The following is a 17,708-nucleotide window of genomic DNA, read 5'->3' as shown; positions in this document are numbered from 1 at the left end:
ATCAACAAAGAAGAATTCATTAATTTTCATCATAATGCCCAGTGACTCATTTGGCTTGCTATTCAAAGATGGGGAGGCAGATACACTTTGTTCTCACAACTGTACTTAACCGAATAAATCTTTAATGGTGGATAGTGTTAGTTGCTTAGTTGTGTCTGACTCTTTGCAACCCCATGGACCGTAGGCCACCAGGTTCCTCTGTCCATGGGATTCTCCAAGTAAGAATACTGGAGTGGGTTGCCATTTCCTTCTCCATTAGTCGTCAGTAAAGGTTATTATAATTCTAAGTCCATCCCTTGAATTACACTCATCAATTACAACTATCACAGGACATTTTCTAAATAACATACCTCCCTTGTGAAAGCCCTTCTGAAGTACTTTATCTGCATAATATATACCCAATTTGATTGCATTCATTTTTTTTTAATCTATTTAGCTATCTTTAGAAAGAATAGTAAGAAAGAAAAACATGCATAGGGAAAATCAAAAAAGAAAACTGAGGTAAGTGGATATGAATGGCAGTATTTTTTAGATTGACGATTTTATAAGCAGCCTTGAAAGAAAAGAAGGAAACTGAACCAAGCAAACTCAGGTAATGGTTGCAAAACCATGCTAATAAAAACAGGGGACTCAAGACATTTAAGAGAGGCTGAGTAAATTAATTCATTTACTTATTCAGTCATTCATCCAGCAAATGCTTATTTTTCAATTATGAGACATGCATATAAAAAATACTGAGGATAGATATATAAATCCAACTACTATAATCCTTAAACTTACAGAATGCTGTCCAGTTGGAAAACATAGACATTAAGTTAATAATGCCAGAAATAATAATACCAGTTTCATTATAACTGAGTGTTCCAGGCCAAGAATTTCTGACGTGTGATGTGAACCCGGAAATAAAGTCACAGTGGATGGTGCTAACATAACAGTGTATGAGGAACACTAGCTGGGATCACTCTCCTGTACCCCTCCTGTGCAACTGTCCTGATGTTAAGAATTTCTGCCTTGAACATTCACATTTTTTTCATTATTTCTTTTGAACAACAGAAGGAAAAAGGCAAGAGCTATTTCAAAAAAACCAAACAACTACAAAAAACGTCATACTCAAAAATTAGAATTAAATTGTGTATAGTCTTTACTATGGATAGACCAGTTCTGGTCATTTCAAAAATTCTCAAAAATTTAGCTTTAGTCCTTTTTCCCACCAACTTACATTGATTTAAATGCATTCAATTTCAAATATTCTGAGAATCAGGAATTTATCACAAAATTAAATTATGCTATGTGTGGAAACAAAGCTGGATTAAATAAATTGGCAAAGCATAAAATAACACCTATTCTGATATAAAGGTGCTATTCTGTCAGGGGCAGAGTTATAACAAAGGGGGAACTTTCTAGGTCATGTTGGAATCCCACACAGAAGGCAGCATCCATTTTTAAATGACAACATGTTATTTGTAAAGCTGAGCCTTACGGTGGTCCTTATTTGGAAATCCTCATAGTTAAGTGGTAGGGTGTCTGGGAGGTATAACTACTGTAACCTTTCTATCATGCTCAGATCGATCTAAAGTAGTCTGAAAGTGCTAAGAATAGAGGATCTGAACCAAAACCAAATTGCTCTTTTTCTCACTGCCAAACAACACTAAAGAGTTGAGAGGCTATTTGCAACTCAGAGCTACTTAGGTAGTAGTTTCCTCTTAAATTACGTTACAAAGAAGTTTATTGTGTTATGTTTTAATCAAAGGACTGAAAGAAATAATAAGTACCAAAAAGAAAAAGGACTGCTTAAATATCAGACATCATATTTTTCTGCAATTTTATGTGTTAAATGTAAAACAAACAAACAAACAAAAAAAAAACCCTGTTGGGAGCTTCATGTTTCTTCACTACTGAAACCCCTCCTCTTACTCCCATGAGAGATACCTTCACTGACTGCTTCCTCTGTCCTGCCACTACTGTTTGCCATATACTGATTCATCAAATACTTATAAAAATTCTAGGAAGTATATCCTGCTATTGTCCCCATTCTATAGATGAGGTACAAGGTTGTACAACTCGTACAAAGCCAACCTAAGTCTACACACCTGTACATCCTGGCTCCAGAATCTGCACTCTTAACTATCTCTTCACAACCATGCCTTTGCCACTTTTCTGACTCTGCCTTACATATTTCCACGGCAACTTATTTTAAGTAAAACTTGTCAGATTTTGGTTTCAAATGCATATATAATATTCTCAAAGAAGCCTTTGTTTTCTCTACTTCTAGAAAAAAACACTCCTATGTGGATAGATAGGAAGCCACTCTTAGGTGCTATTAAAGAACTCAGAGTTAACAACACTCATCACACTGTTTCAATTACTTTTCCCCCTCTATCTTCCCCACTAACTTGAGATTCTTAAATACAGACAGATTATATTCCCAAGAGTTCATGGAATCTATTCATGAGTGTACAGGAGGTACATGAACGATACATGAAGATGTCATTGTTCAGTCATTCAGTCGTGCCCGACTCTTTGCAACCCCATGGACTGCAGCATGCCAGGCCTCCCTGTCCTTCACTATCTCCCAGAGCTTGCTCAAACTCATGTCTATTGAGTCAGTGATGTCATCCAACCATCGCATCCTGTCGTCACCTTTTCCTCCTGCCTTCAATCTTTCCCAGCATCAGGATCTTTTCCAATGAGTCGGCCCCTTGTATAAGGTGGCAAAGTATTGGAGCTTCAGCATCAGTCCTCCCAATGAATATTCAGGGTTTATTTCCTTTAGGATTGACTAGTTGGATCTCCCTGCAGTCCAAGGGACTCTCAAGAGCCTTCTCCAACACCACAGGTCGAAAACATCAATTCTTCGGTGCTCAGCCTTCTTTACGTCCAACTCTCACATCTGTACATGACTACTGGAAAAACCATAGCTTTGACTAGATGGACCTTTGCTGGCAAAGCGATGTCTCTGCTTTACAATACATTAGATTGTAATTGTTTAGATTTGTCATAGCTTTTCTTCGAAGGAGCAAGCGTCTTTTAATTTCATGGCTGCAGTCACCATCTGCAGAGATTTTAGAACCCAAGAAAATAAAGTCTCTCAGTGATAATTTGGTAAAAATTATTTTGGAAATTGTAAGTAGCATGTAAATATCATAGCTTTTTATTTCTCTTCATCATAATAAATGTATCCTTTGGCAATAAAGCATCTCAGAAAGGGTATAAAATTTTTTTTAAATGTTTCAGCAAAGGAAAAACACTGATTTATGTCCACTTCAAAGCGCTTTCACATTGGAAAAGGTGATAAACTACTGGTATTTTAAAAATTAAGAAGACAGAATGAAAAGAAAATCACTTGCATGATCAAAGTAAATTATAATACTCAGTTTTCACATCAGGAAGACTTAACAAAGGTTTCTCATCCAGACTTGCTAAGGAAAAACTGAAGGAACCATGGAACTTCATAACTTAATTCTCTTTTATTCTATTGAAATCAAGAATGCTATAAATTGATAATGAATTTCAGTGTATTCAGTAGAAGAACACATGACATAAAACACTCACAGCATAGAACACAGGCTTCAAATGAGGATATTTCATGCAAAGAATATCATGTAATATACGGCAGGAGATTCAGACTAAGAACTTTGTCGTAGTGCAGCCCCGATTACTTACTGTTGTATTTCTAAAGGTGACCAATGGCCTAGTCAATGTCTGGATCCATGCAGTCAAGAGAGAAATGCTTGTGTTCTCAGAAGATTGTGGAGGTATCCAAACGGAACTGCTAAGATCTTTATTCCAACGACAAATGGATTAATAAGTAAAGTCTACATCTAAATGAAGAATCTAGAGGCCCTGAAGAGAAAGTTAGTGTAAGAAAAAGTAGGTTTGTTTTTATTTTTTGATTAAGTAGTCTTAATATTAATCAACCTTCTTGCTTTAGGACACAGTGTGTCCTAAAATGAATTACTGTTAAGCTTCTTCATCTTTACCAGGCAGGTTTTTATAGCCTCCTGATCTGATGGTTATGGAGATTGAAAGAGATAATGCATATCAAGGTGTACATCAGACATTATTAGTAGTTTTGTTTCAGCTATTATTATAAACTGCATATCAATGACAGTGGTCCTACTTCTCAGAAAATTAAACTATCAATTATTTCATTTTCTAATAAGTAAATATATTGGTCCAAACAAATAGAACCAACAGAATGTGTATGTATATCATTGGGATATGTTAATATACAAACAATACAATATATACAACAAAATATATATGTTTCCAGGTGGCACTAATGGTAAAGAACCCACCTGCCAATGCAGGAGAGGTAAGAGGCGTGGGTTCCATCCCTGAGTTGGGAATATCACCTGGAGGAGGGCATGGCTACCCACTCTAGTATTCTTGCCTGGAGAATCCCATAGACAGGAGTCTGGCAGACTATCGTCCATAGGGTAGCAAAAACTTGGACATGACTGAAGCATCTTAGTACACACACAGGCATACAGTGAGAGAAAGAGAGACAGAGAAAGAAGAGAGAGAGTTTAATTTTATGGAACTGGTTAATACTCTTAGGATGCTGGCAAGTCACAAGACCTTCAGGGTGAGTTTGCAAGTTGGAGATGACCCAGGACAGCCAATGGTTTAGTTTCAATCTGAGTCCAAAGCCCTGAGGATCAGTCGAATCAATGTTTCAGGCTGACTCTAAAGGCAGGAAAATGGCCAATGTCTCATTGACTATCAGGGAAAAAGAACTCTCTCTTAATATGGTGAAGGTCAGCCTTTATGTCCTATTCAGGCCTTCAACTGATTGGATGAGGGCTACTCATATTAGGGAGGGTAATCTGCTTAATTCAGTCTACAGATTTAAACATTAGTCTCATCTAAAAGCTTTGTCACAAAAAAAACCCCATAATGTTTGACCAAATATCTGAACACCCGATAGCACAGAGGACTGTATCCAATATAATAAGTTTTCATTCATAGGAAGAATAAATCTATTTTAAAGTTACTCTAAAGACAAATATTTATATCATGAGAAACTTATCTATATTTATCTTTATGTATGTTTAAGTTTTCCTGATAATAAAACCACCATAAGCATAAACTAGAAAGGAGAAGAAACCTCCAACGCTGTTATTTCAAGCAACATATTTATTTTCAGGTCCTAGGAGTACTGATCCTCACAAATGGCAAATCATCTAACAAACAGACTTTCAGCTTTTAAAAGTCATATGCTTTACTATATTCAACTTCAGCAACAGAGGAGAATGTCTACCATCTATTGTGCCAAAACTTGTGTTGGGCTTTCCTGCAATATTATCTCAGATGATCTTCACTATTCCTCTAACCATTATCATGATCAGAAATGAGTATGCCAGAATTTGAGCTCAGAATTACGAAATCAAAAATATCTTGGCTCTCTATGCTACATCTAGCTCCTTTCTTCACTGTAATAAATTATCATTTCATTTTTCACTGATTATGAATTGCATAAATTATAAAATATGGTTAACTTCACAGCATTGCTTAATCAATTCTACTTATTTGGATACACGATGCAATCACTATGATAGTTACCTAAGACAAACTTGCAATTAGTCTCAGCAGGTGATTAAATCTGGAGTTATTTTATCACTGATTCTCATTGATAATCTTTGTATCATCTAATAATCCAAAAACAATAGAATTTTCACTATTCACTGTAAAAATAAAATTTTGTTTCTTAACAAACTGCTTTAATATGGATTAGGCTAAAATGAAAGTACCAAGTTGAGATAGGCCATGCAGGAAAGCATGACTATTTGCAAAATGTACATTCTCAATTTTAATAGGGATTTAAACTTTTAATAACATTAGTACTTTACCTAAAATTGACTTGGTGCCTAGGGTGAAGCTATCCTGGTAACTGAGAGAAGTGGAATTGGATAAAAGGTCTAGGGCTATGTATTTTATAGTTTAATGAAAGAATTGCATATTTCTGGATAGCACTGAGAAAGGTAAAAATTATAAAGTAAAACTTTTGTTATTCATTCACTGCCACATACACCAACACAGATATCAAAGGAAGATAACTGTTCTCATTTTTACAGATAAAAAATAGGTCAGAGATTTAATGCCTTGACCAAAATAACAGAGAATGAAGAAAAGCCTTAAAGTTTCTAATGCTTGTCAAATGGAAAAGAGACAGGAAATTATCTGTGAGAATAACACTGAACATCTAAAATTGCCAAGCACCATCCTACCTGTAGGAAATAAAGAAATTAATGAGACAAATTCCTTAACTTCACAAAGTTTATATTTTGGTGAGGAAGGTGGGAAATAAGAAAACACGTAAAAATCTGTTACACTTCAGAAAGTGATGTATACTATGAAATAAAGTAGCAAAACAGATGGCAGTATAATGAGAAAAGTGCTTGTACTTTAATTAGGTCACAAATGAAAGTTGAATGTTATTCAAATGATGTGAAGGGACAAGGTTATCCAAAGACCCAGAGCCAGTCTTTTAGGCCAAGGCTCTGAATTGGAAATGAGCCTGCAATGTTCTAGGAACCGCAAGAAAACCGGTGAGACCAAACCAGAATGAGTAAAAAGAGAGATACATATGAAGTGAAAGGAAGAGGCAGTAGTCTGATCACACCTGGTCTTGCTGGACTTTGGATGATGTGAGAAGAGAGTTGACATATTATGATTTCAGTAGTTGAAGCATTGCTCTGTATAGTGTGAAGAAGAGACAAGTGACAGTTACCAGTATAGTTGGTAAATTTAATGGTAATGAGAAGTGATCAGATTTTCAAGACAGAAGCAATAAGGCCCATGGATGAAAAGGATGTAAGGAGAGAGGGAAAGAAAGGAATCAAGGTTCCTAGCATGATCAACACAGTGGATGATATTACCATAATACAGAACAATATTTTAAGTCTTTTTTTTTTTTTGGTTGAGCCACCAGTTCTATTTTAGAAATTTTATCATACATAGTTCATAAGTTTTTACATACTTTTATATATGCATATTTAATTAACTGTAATTTGTTAACACGCAGAGATTAAGAACCAAAGTCCTCATTTGTTTAAACTTGTTCAGGAATATGGGAAACACTGTATTCACTGCAGTTGTAGATGGTAGGAAGCCACAGACATAAGGCAATAATGAACCAAAAAATGTACTGGCTGAGCCTGCTAATTTATAGACAGAGTCCTGTAGTGACTCTATCTATAGTGAATGTAGTGACACAACATTCTATTTTTGTTTTGTAGACAGGACCAACCACTCAGACCAACAGAATGACTCCTTTTCCAAAACTCTGGTTAGCAGCTTGTATGTGGAATATCACATGCCATAACTGTCTTCTCTAGTATTTCTGCTAGGTCATCCAAAGTCACCAAGCTAAAGCTTAAAATAACAAGAAACAACATTCCTTAAGTAAAATATTAGGTGGCAGGGGCCACTCATCTTTACTCCTCAGCTTCCAGACATGGGTAGTGTAACTACAGAAGAGACTATACTCTGTATTATCTGCACATATAAGGTACATACCATGTCCCACTGGACTGGGCTATTATCTTGTGTAGTATTTTCTTCCAGTTGGTATTTAAAAGAAATTTTTAGAAGACCATTCCATCAGTTCATCATTCCACATTTTTCTGAATTCAGTCCAGTTCAGTCACTCAGTCGTGTCCAACTCTTCATGACTCCATGGACTGCAGCACACCAGGCCTCCCTGTCTATCACCAACTCCCAGAGTTTACTCAAACTCATGTCCATCAAGTCGGTGATGCCATCCAACCATCTCATCCTCTGTCATCACCTTCTCCCCCCACCCCCAATACTTTCCAGCAACAGGGTCTTTTCAAATGAGTCAGTTCTTCACATCAGGTGGCCAAAGTATTGAAGTTTCAGCATTAGTCGCTCAAATGAACATTCAGGAATAATCTCCTTTAGGATTGACTGATTTGATCTCCCTGCAGTCTAAAGGACTCTCAAGAGTCTTCTCCAACACCACAGTTCAAAACCATCAATTCTTTGGTAATCAGCTGTCTTTATAATCCAACTCTCACATCCATACATGACTACTCGACAAACCACAGCTTTGAATAGATAGACCTTTGCTGGTAAAGTAATATCTCTGCTTTTTAATCTGCTGTCTATGTTGGTCACAGCTTTTCTTCCAAGGAGCAAGCATCTTTTTAATTTCATGGCTGCAGTCACCATCTGTAGTGATTTTGAAGCCCCAAAAAAGAGTCTGTCACTGTTTCCATTGTTTCCCCATCAATTTGCCATGAAGTACTGGGAGCAGATGCCATGATCTTAGCCTTCTGAAGCCAACTTTTTCACTCTCTTGTTTCATTTTCATCAAGAGACTCTTTAGTTCTTCTTTACTTTCTGCCATAAGGGTGGTGTCATCTGCATAGCTTAGGTTACTGATATTTCTCCTGGCAATTTTGATTCCAGCCTGTGCTTCATCCAGTCCGGCATTTCACATCATGTACTCTGCATGTAAGTTAAATAAACAGGGTGATAATATACAGCCTTGACATACTCCTTTCCCTATTTGGAACCAATCTGTTGTTCTATGTCCAGTTCTAACTGTTGCTTTTTGAACAGCATACAGATTTCTCAGGAGGCAGGTTAAGTGGTCTGGTATTCCCATCTCTATCAGAATTGTCCACAGTTTGTTGTGATCCACACAGTCAAAGGCTTTGGCATAGTCAATAAAGCAGAAGTAGATGTTTCTCTGGAACTCTCTTGCTTTTTTTGATGATCTAACGGATGCTGGCAATTTGATCTCTGGCTCCTCTGCTTTTTCTAAATCCAGCTTGAATATCTGGAAGTTCATGGTTCATGTACTGTTGAAGCCTGACTTGGAGGATTTTGAGCATTACTTTGCTAGCATGTGAGATGAGTGCAATTGTGTAGTAGTGTGAACATTCTTTTGCATCGCCTTTCTTTGGGATTCGAATGAAAAGTGACCTTTTCCAGTCCTGTGGCCACTGCTGAGTTTTCCAAATTTGATGGCATATTGAGTGCAGTGCTTTCACAGCATTATCTTTTAGGATTTGAAATAGTTCAACTGGAATTCCATCATCTCCACTAGCTCTCTTCATAGTGATGCTTCCTAAGGCTCCCTTGACTTCACATTCCAGGATGTCTGATTCTAGGTGAGTGATCACACCATCGTGGTTATCTGGGTCATGCAGATCTTTTCTGTATAGTTCTTCTATGTATTCTTGCCAACTCTTCTTAATATCTTCTGCTTCTGTTAGGTCCATACCATTTCTGTCCTTTACTGTGTCCATCTTTGCATGAAATGTTCCCTTGGTATCTCTAATTTTCTTGAAGGGATCTCTAGTCTTTCCCCTTCTGTTGTTTTCCATTATTTCTTTGCAGTAACCACTGAGAAAGGCTTTCTTATCTCTACTTGGTATTCTTTGGAACTCTGCATTCAAAGAGGTCTATCTTTCCTTTTCTCCTTTGCTTTTTCTGAATGATGAGGCATAAATGACAACTGAAGCCATCTCCAAGTGCTTGAACCAACTTACTAAATTTCAGCCAAATATATCCATGTTGATTCAGTCTTACTGCATTATTTTGATTTGGTTTTCCTTATGCTTTTTTTATTTCCTTTATTGTCCTAGTTCTAACATCTTTAGAATTCATTCCTCTATGTGTTTCTCAATCTCCTTCATGTTCATACTGTCAATGTCTGATAACTCTTTCATTATTAGTCTAGGTCCTATTAGAAAAGGCTTTCCATTTCTGATCTAAGATATATTGAATCCAGCTCTCTAAGGGCTTGGTAATAATAGGAATGAATAGAAATATTTCTCTTTTGCAAAGAAAGTTCAACCTGTTTATTTTCATAAACGCCCCTTTTCATTTCTCATAGCTCAGCTCCTTTTTCACCATTGTTGTACTTTTAATGAGAGATCTGGCAATTATGAGAACTTGTTTTTGTAATCTTGAAACACATTCAAGCCTTGGGGCTGACAGGTCACATCTGCTTTGTACCTACATGCAATAAAGAATTTTTTAAAAACTGCTGTAGAGACTTTATGATTTTTGTCTTGTGCCTTAAGCTGGGCAGTAATTTTCCTTAAACTTTATCATTTGCTTTGTATATATTTTTTATTTTTGATAGAAACAGAGTCAATGCCACATTTCTCTTTAATGGCCATTGTCATACTTTCCAGGTGCCACAGACACTTTATTTTCTAGCACCTTGCTCTCTATTCACTTCACTTTTCATCCAACTGCAGGGAAAATGTAAGTAATCACAATGCCACTGCAAGCCATGCACTACCAACAACTCAATTAATCTATTATGAAAGATACACACGAACTCACCAAATATATGATCAAATCAATCCCAGATTCTTATTTTCAGGATCTGTTTTCCCAGATCAATTGCTGGAACCAGTGACTATGTCAATCCAGGTCCCTGCTGAAAATCAGATGCCCAATCAAAAGAGATGGAGTAGAACTTCATGAAGAGACAAAATACAGTTATGTGGATTCTTTACCAACTGAGCTATCAGGGAAGCCCTTTACCTTCAGAACTTCATGAAGAGACTAAATATAATTACTAACGGGGTTAGACAATATAAGAATGATATTGAAGCATCCTGGAGCTAGCAGTGGTGGGGAGTAGCTGCCATCAATAAATCTAAAGAGACAATCTAAAGAAGGAGGTATTATCCAAACCTTGTAAGAAAGCTTTAACTGCAGATGAGAACAAGCCGTCAGGAACTGTGGCACTTGGCAAAGGGAGTCTTCTGAGGTCAGAACCAGGACATCAATCTCTCTTGCTTCTCTTTTACCTTCCAATCTCTTGCTAGTGTCTCCTACCAGCTAAAGCCTAAACAGAAGGCAAATTCAGGGAACCCCAGGTGATACATTCCACAGAATCAGAAGAAGGTAGAGAAGCATGGGGCAAGGGTCTAAAATGTCATATAGTTTAACTGTAGCAGTGTTATCTTTCCTTACGGGGCTTATAGTTGTCCACCTGGCAATATCTATCAACCAAAAGAATGTGGCATCTACAAATTTTATGTTCAGATATATTGAACCAACCCTACCACTCCTCATTTGTTCTCAAACTCTTAAAGTGTAGGTGCTGCTGCCTAGATACTGCTTAGCTGATCTGGAGTTTCACATGCAATCTTTATAAGTTGTTTTGCAGAATGATCAGCAAAGTTTAAAACCATTTGAAAGGGACACTGTTCTTTTTTTCTTGAAAAGCAAATAGGCCAGTTGAACACTAAAACTGCATCCATTCACTGAAATGCCAGGGCTGTGACATAAACTACAGCATAGGTAGCAAATTGGAAATGAACTGTCAGAGATAACACTCTGCACAGTCTCTTATTACATCAGACTCTTTATTTGCTATTGAGGATATAAAGGTATCATAATGGAAAAAAGGAGAGTTTAGAGGATAAAACTCCTTTCCAAATACATTCTTAAATCTATTATAGATCTGGATAACTTGGTAGGAAATTTTTAATATTACTCTCAGAAGACAACCCTTATAAAGAGCCAGTAATCCAGTAATGTAAATATCAATCAGTCCATAATTATTCATCATCTACTGCATGCCTAGCACTGTTCTAATCTTTTATTTAATATACAGAGCTATTACATACCTCACTTAATGAGACCATTTAATTGACCTTGAAAATAGTGAGGAAAGACACTGACTTCTGAATCAGTCAAAATTCTATTTGCAAATAATAGGTCCTACACTGACTAGTTTAATCATAAAGTGATTTTATTAAGATGTTGGGTAGCTTACTTATTTTTGTAAGGTCAAGGTTCAGGCTATGAATTATACAGTCAAGGAAATTTCTTAACTACACCATGGAAATGCTGTAGCAAAGATCATCTCCAGCCAGTCAGGGTGGAGGTACAGCAGATGACATGGGGCACTGAGTATGCAGATAGCTTTGACGTTATGTCCAGACCTGAACGTCCTTGCCACCATTCTCACTGCAGTAATATATTAACTGAAACTCCTGCTTCTTTACATTGTTTTCCAAGAAGACAAGATAAATAGGAAATGCAGAAATAACTGTAAAGTCAAACCACTCAAAAATCAAAATTTCAGAATTCATCTTAAGGGAGAGGAGTATTTAGATGTGTATAGAGATTTTGGAGGTGTAAGAAGCTTAGAAGCTACACTTCCTTTCTCCTCTATGAATAACAAACAGTTTACGGTCAAAGTGTAAATTGCTGCCTTGCAGCCTTTGGGAACAGATTAAAAGTTTCACAAGTCATCTAGCTCAATGGTTGGATTTAGCAGTGAAAAACAAAGTTAACATAAGCAGTGGTTGCTAATAAATTGGTATTTGGGAAGCCATATCGGAGAAGGCAATGGCAACCCACTCCAGTACTCCTGCCTGGAAAATCCCATGGGCATAGGAGCATGGTGGGCTGTAGTCCATGGGGTCGCGAAGAGTCGGACAGGACTGAGCGACTTCACTTTCACTTTTCACTTTCATGCATTGGAGAAGGAAATGGCAGCCCACTCCAGTGCTCTTGCCTGGAGAATCCCAGGGACGGGGGAGCCTGGTGGGCTGCCGTCTATGGGGTCACACAGAGTCTGACATGACTGAAGTGACTTAGCATCAGCATAGAAGATCAGGAGTGATGTTCAACTGGAGTTATTATTAAAATGAAGATTCTGATATAGGAGATCTGGGGTGAGACCTGAGATGTGCATTTCTAACCAGTTCCCAGGTAATGGCTATGCTGCCGGTCAAATAATATGTTTTTTAAAGAATACTTACTAAGAGGGAATAACAGATACTCTAGCAGAAAAACACTCAATGGTTAAGTAAGTTTGGAAAATTCTGCCCTATATGCCATCAAACAATTTTCTTCCTTATAAATTTCTCAGAGCCTTTTAATAGCTAAAACACAGAAAGACAACCGGGGCATGGTGGGAAGGGAGGGTGAAGGGAGGTATGGAGTGTGCATCCATAATTTTGTCTTTTCAGATTTATTGTACTCAACCACTTTCTAGATATGCTTGGATAACTGATGTTTGGCTTCATAACATTATAGATTAATAATCTGAATTTTCAACATTGTGCCGTTTATTGGATTGGGTTTATGTTATTGGTAATTAGCAAAAGGGATTTTTTAAAATATCACTCTTTAGCAAACAAATGCAATGTGTAACTCTATTATTTTTTAGATGAGTATTATATCTCAGGAGGGGAAAAAGTACAACCATAATTCATGACTACAGCATCTAGTGAGAGAAATCCAAAGAAAGACATAAAATGCCTAAAAGTAGTTACATATAATTAATATGGATAATCGGCAAGATCCATCTATAGAGGAGTTTGAAATACACTTTCCTAATTGTCTGCTTCATCTGCCTCCCATGATAACAAAGTTATCTTCTTTCAAGTTGTTTTAAATTCACTTTTTTCCTCTCACTATTCATTTGTTCATGAATGCTTTTGAATACTTTTTATGCTCTGGTATTCTGCTAGGTATAGGGAAAAGAGAATGTATTAAGCAATGATGACAAAGAAAAGGATCTTTGAAGAAAGTTCAAAGAAAATTTTTCAAATCTAAACAGAAAGAGAAAAAATGTGTATAAAACTATTGAGAGCATCTAAAATAGTTTTACAATGTCAAACTGTTCCACCAGTATATAATTGGAGTCCCAGAAGATAGGAGCGATATAGGTTAGAAAAATATTTGGAACATCGATGGTTCAACATAAATTCCAGCATAAGACTGTTATATTAAATTGGGAGTATTTAAAGTAGGGGAAATGTTCTAATTGGCAGCGTTTGGGTGGCCACACAAAAGTAAGGAAGTGGTTTGGGGATTTCAAAAAAGGAAAATTAGTTTACCATTAGGGACCAAGGGTTTTGTGAAGCTAAACAGAGTCCATCAGGTGCTTTTTAAGGTCAATCTATCATAATGGTCCTTTCTGTAAAGAGGTAAACTGTCTGCCTGGCAGCTTCTCGGTATGAATTAATGGAAAGTAGATAGAGGAGGGGAGAAGGCAATGGCACCCCACTCCAGTGCTCTTGCCTGGAAAATCCCATGGACAGAGGAGCCTGGTAGGTTGCTAAGAGTCAGACATGATTGAGTGACTTTACTTTCACTTTTCACTTTCATGCATTGGAAAAGGAAATGGCAACCCACTCCAGTGTTCTTGCCTGGAGAATCCCAGGGATGGGGGAACCTGGTGGGCTGCCATCTCTGGGGTCGCACAGAGTCAGACATGACTGAAGTGACTTAGCAGCAGCAGCAGATAGAGGAGGGGATGATTTAAAAAAAAAAACCCTCTAAAAATCAAAAGTCTTGGGCTCTGTCTTGGTTTTTGTATTACCCAGGTTTTCCAGAGCAATAGAACCAGTAAGATGTATACATTACATTTATCATAAGAATTGTCTCATGATTAAGGAGGCTAATAAGTTCCAAGACTTGCAGGATAAGCTGGCAAGCTGAACCCAGGAAAGCCAAGGGTATAGTTCTAGTCTAAAGGTCAGTGCAAGACCAGTGAAGAGACAGTGTTTCAGTGTATGAAGGCAGGAAAATGTCACTGTTCAATTTGAAAGCAGTGGGCAGGAAGAATTCTCCCTTACTGGAAGGAGAGCCAGCTTTTGTGTTCTAGTCAGCCTTCAGTAGATTGGACATGACCCACCCACTTAAGGAAGGACAATCTTCTTTATAGGATCTACAGATTTAAATGATAATCTCATCTAAAAAACTCTCACAGATATATGTAGAGTAATGTTTGACCAACTATCTGGGTTCCTCGGGTCAAACATGTGGTTAACATAAAATTAACCATCATAGTTTTCATATCTACTAGTGCAACTCTGGGCAAACATTGTATATACCTTGGCCTAAATTTTCTAGTCTGTATAACAAAAAGATGGAATACATTGTCATAATGTTTGTTTTTTTCTTTCCTTCAAATTACATTTCTATGATGTCAAAAGGCTGAGATCTCAGGTAATTTAAAGGGAGCTACAGAAAAATCACTGACAAAATTATTTTGCCATGTTTTCCCCAGCCCTAATGTTGAAACATTATACAAATCCAGCCTATCCAGTTATGTACAATACTTTCGTATATTCCGTCTCTTCTTCACACTTCAAAAGAGTGAGAGTTTCATGACATAGATTATAAACTCTAGGTAGGAAGAAATGGTGGAGGCCATTGGTTAGAAACTGCTCCAAAGTAAAAAATATTTAGTGCAGAATACATTTCAATTTGTAACATCCTAAGCAAGTCTAGGCAGGTTAACAATTTTATTAACTGTTTAAGGCACTGAGTTCTCTCTCAGTTGATCCTCTCTGATCTGTTAAATAATAATGTCCGAAGTTGCTTCAATCAGGCCTGATTCTTTGAGACCCTCTGGACGGTAGCCCGCCAGGCTCCTCTGTCCATGGGATTCTCCAGGAAAAAATAATGGAGTGTGTTGCCATGCCCTCCTCCAGGGGATTTTCCTGACCCAAAGATTGAACCCATGTCTCTCATATCTCATGCATTGGCAAGAGCATGCTTTACCACCAGTGCCACCTAGGAAGCCCTAAATAATAATAATAATAATTTTCCTTCCTTTGTTTTATTTTTATCTTTTTATTTTGTTGATCTTCTCATCTTCTCTGTGTTAACCTACAGTTTTATTGTTCTTTATTCTGTTTCATTCATTTGTAAACAATATTACTTTTCTACATGATATATAAGCACCAAACAAAATATAATTATAAATGTTTCAACTCATATATTGAAAACTTTGAATATAGAAATGTAGCTTCACATATTTTTCTCTAGTAGTACTTATTTTTGAATAAATGTTAATGTCTATAATTTTAAAAGATATTATTTCTTATTAATGGTAGCAAAGTCTTAAAAAATTTTTATAGGTTGATATCAACTATAGGTTGATAATGTTGATTATGGCTGCTTTCCATTCCAAATGGTGACCCAAAGTGGAAAACAGGGATATTTACTCACTAAATGTACTAGGAGGCAATATTCATTAGAATATTTATTCTGGTCCACATTAGATTTTATAAAGTCTCCAGAAAAAAAAAAAATGTATGCAGTCAACAGGCCCAAGTTAGCAGAATTGATGGATATAATAAATTTTATTTTAAAAAAATGAAAATACCACTAATTGAAATAAAAGAGAAGAGTCTGCACCTTTGAAAAGCAAGCCCATGGGCACATTTCCTCATTTCAGCATGGTCAGTTTTGACCACTTTAATTTTGGCCTCAGAGGATCATTGCTTGCATGTCTATGCTCGGTTATTTATGAGATGATTAGGTTCAGCTTGGAGCATGTAAAGCAATAAATGCCTCCCAAAGCTCAAATCAAAATTTGCCTGCTGCAGGTTAGCTGCTTTTGAGCTCAGAGCTTTCAATATGAAATTCTTAATTTCTCTTATATATTTTAATAACTTTCTCAGCTCAACTGCTTATATGTTTTGCGATTTAAAATACTTCACAGAGAAATAAATGAGAGTGACTATATAAGGATATGACACTGATCTGAAAAGCTACACTTTGGATTTTTGCTTTCAATCTACCACCTGAGAACATGTCCTACATCAAAATCAATGCTATTCAGATCAGTTAATTCTCCTAATACACTGAAAGCACTTAGTATCATCATTTCCTATCCTCACTGTCCATCCTTTCTGGTGAAGGTGAATGTGAGATTGAATAAATGTGAGATGTTATTAAAACTGGAATTTATTTACTCATTTACTTAATGAATATTTACTGAGCACCTTCTATAAGCCAGGCTGTCAAAGAAACAGATTAATATGTTATTTCATGATATTTCTAGGGTAGTACTTTTCAGAATGTGTACATGGGTCACCTATGAATCTTGTTAAATGCAGATATTGAATCCATAGGTCTGGGTGTGGATTGCTATTCTGTTTTACTTACTGAGTCTCAAATGATGACAATGCAAGATTCTAGAGAAGTGAGACAAAACAATAAAAATACAAATTATGTATAAACTGTAGTGTTTTAAGAGAAAAATTTTATGGAGAATAATAAATCGGGAAATTGCAACAGAGTTTCAGAGAGAAGAGATAGAACTTTAAAGAGAGTACTCAGGAATGGCTTAGAAAGCAAGGTGACATTTGAGTAAAACCTGAAGGAAATATGGGAGCATTGCAAGTAGCTATTCAAGGAAAGCGAGATATAAGTGGAGAAAATCTCAAGTTACTTGACTTGGGGAATGGCAAGGAAGTCCGTGTCACTCATAATGATTGAGTATGAAGAAAAACAGTAGACAAGGTCGGAGTGTTAAATGGAGACAGATTCTGTAGGTGTTTAAAACTGGATTTTATTTTGAATGAAATGGAAACGTTTAATTATGATTTATAATTTAAGGGAATCACCTGGGCTGCTCAGTCAAGAGTAAACCAAAGGAGTCAATGGAAAAGCAATGAGGACAATTAGGTAGCCACTCTATAGTAATACAAGGAAAGTAATACAAGCTTCAACAGGATGCTTCAGTGCAGGGAAGAGAAATGCTCACTAGTCACATTCTTGATATATTTTGATAACAGAGAGGACAATTTTTATGGACTGGATATGGCAATTAAGAAAGAGAAGTGAAAAATAATTCCAGGTATTAACTGGAAGGATGGAAATGTTACAGAAATGATAAGGCTGATTGTGAAGCAGGTTTGAAGGGGAGATGTGTTACGTTTGAGAGGACTGTTAGT

This window comes from Muntiacus reevesi, chromosome 5 (assembly GCF_963930625.1).
Source record: "Muntiacus reevesi chromosome 5, mMunRee1.1, whole genome shotgun sequence".
Taxonomy (NCBI): domain Eukaryota; kingdom Metazoa; phylum Chordata; class Mammalia; order Artiodactyla; family Cervidae; genus Muntiacus; species Muntiacus reevesi.
This window is presented reverse-complemented; position numbering follows the sequence as displayed.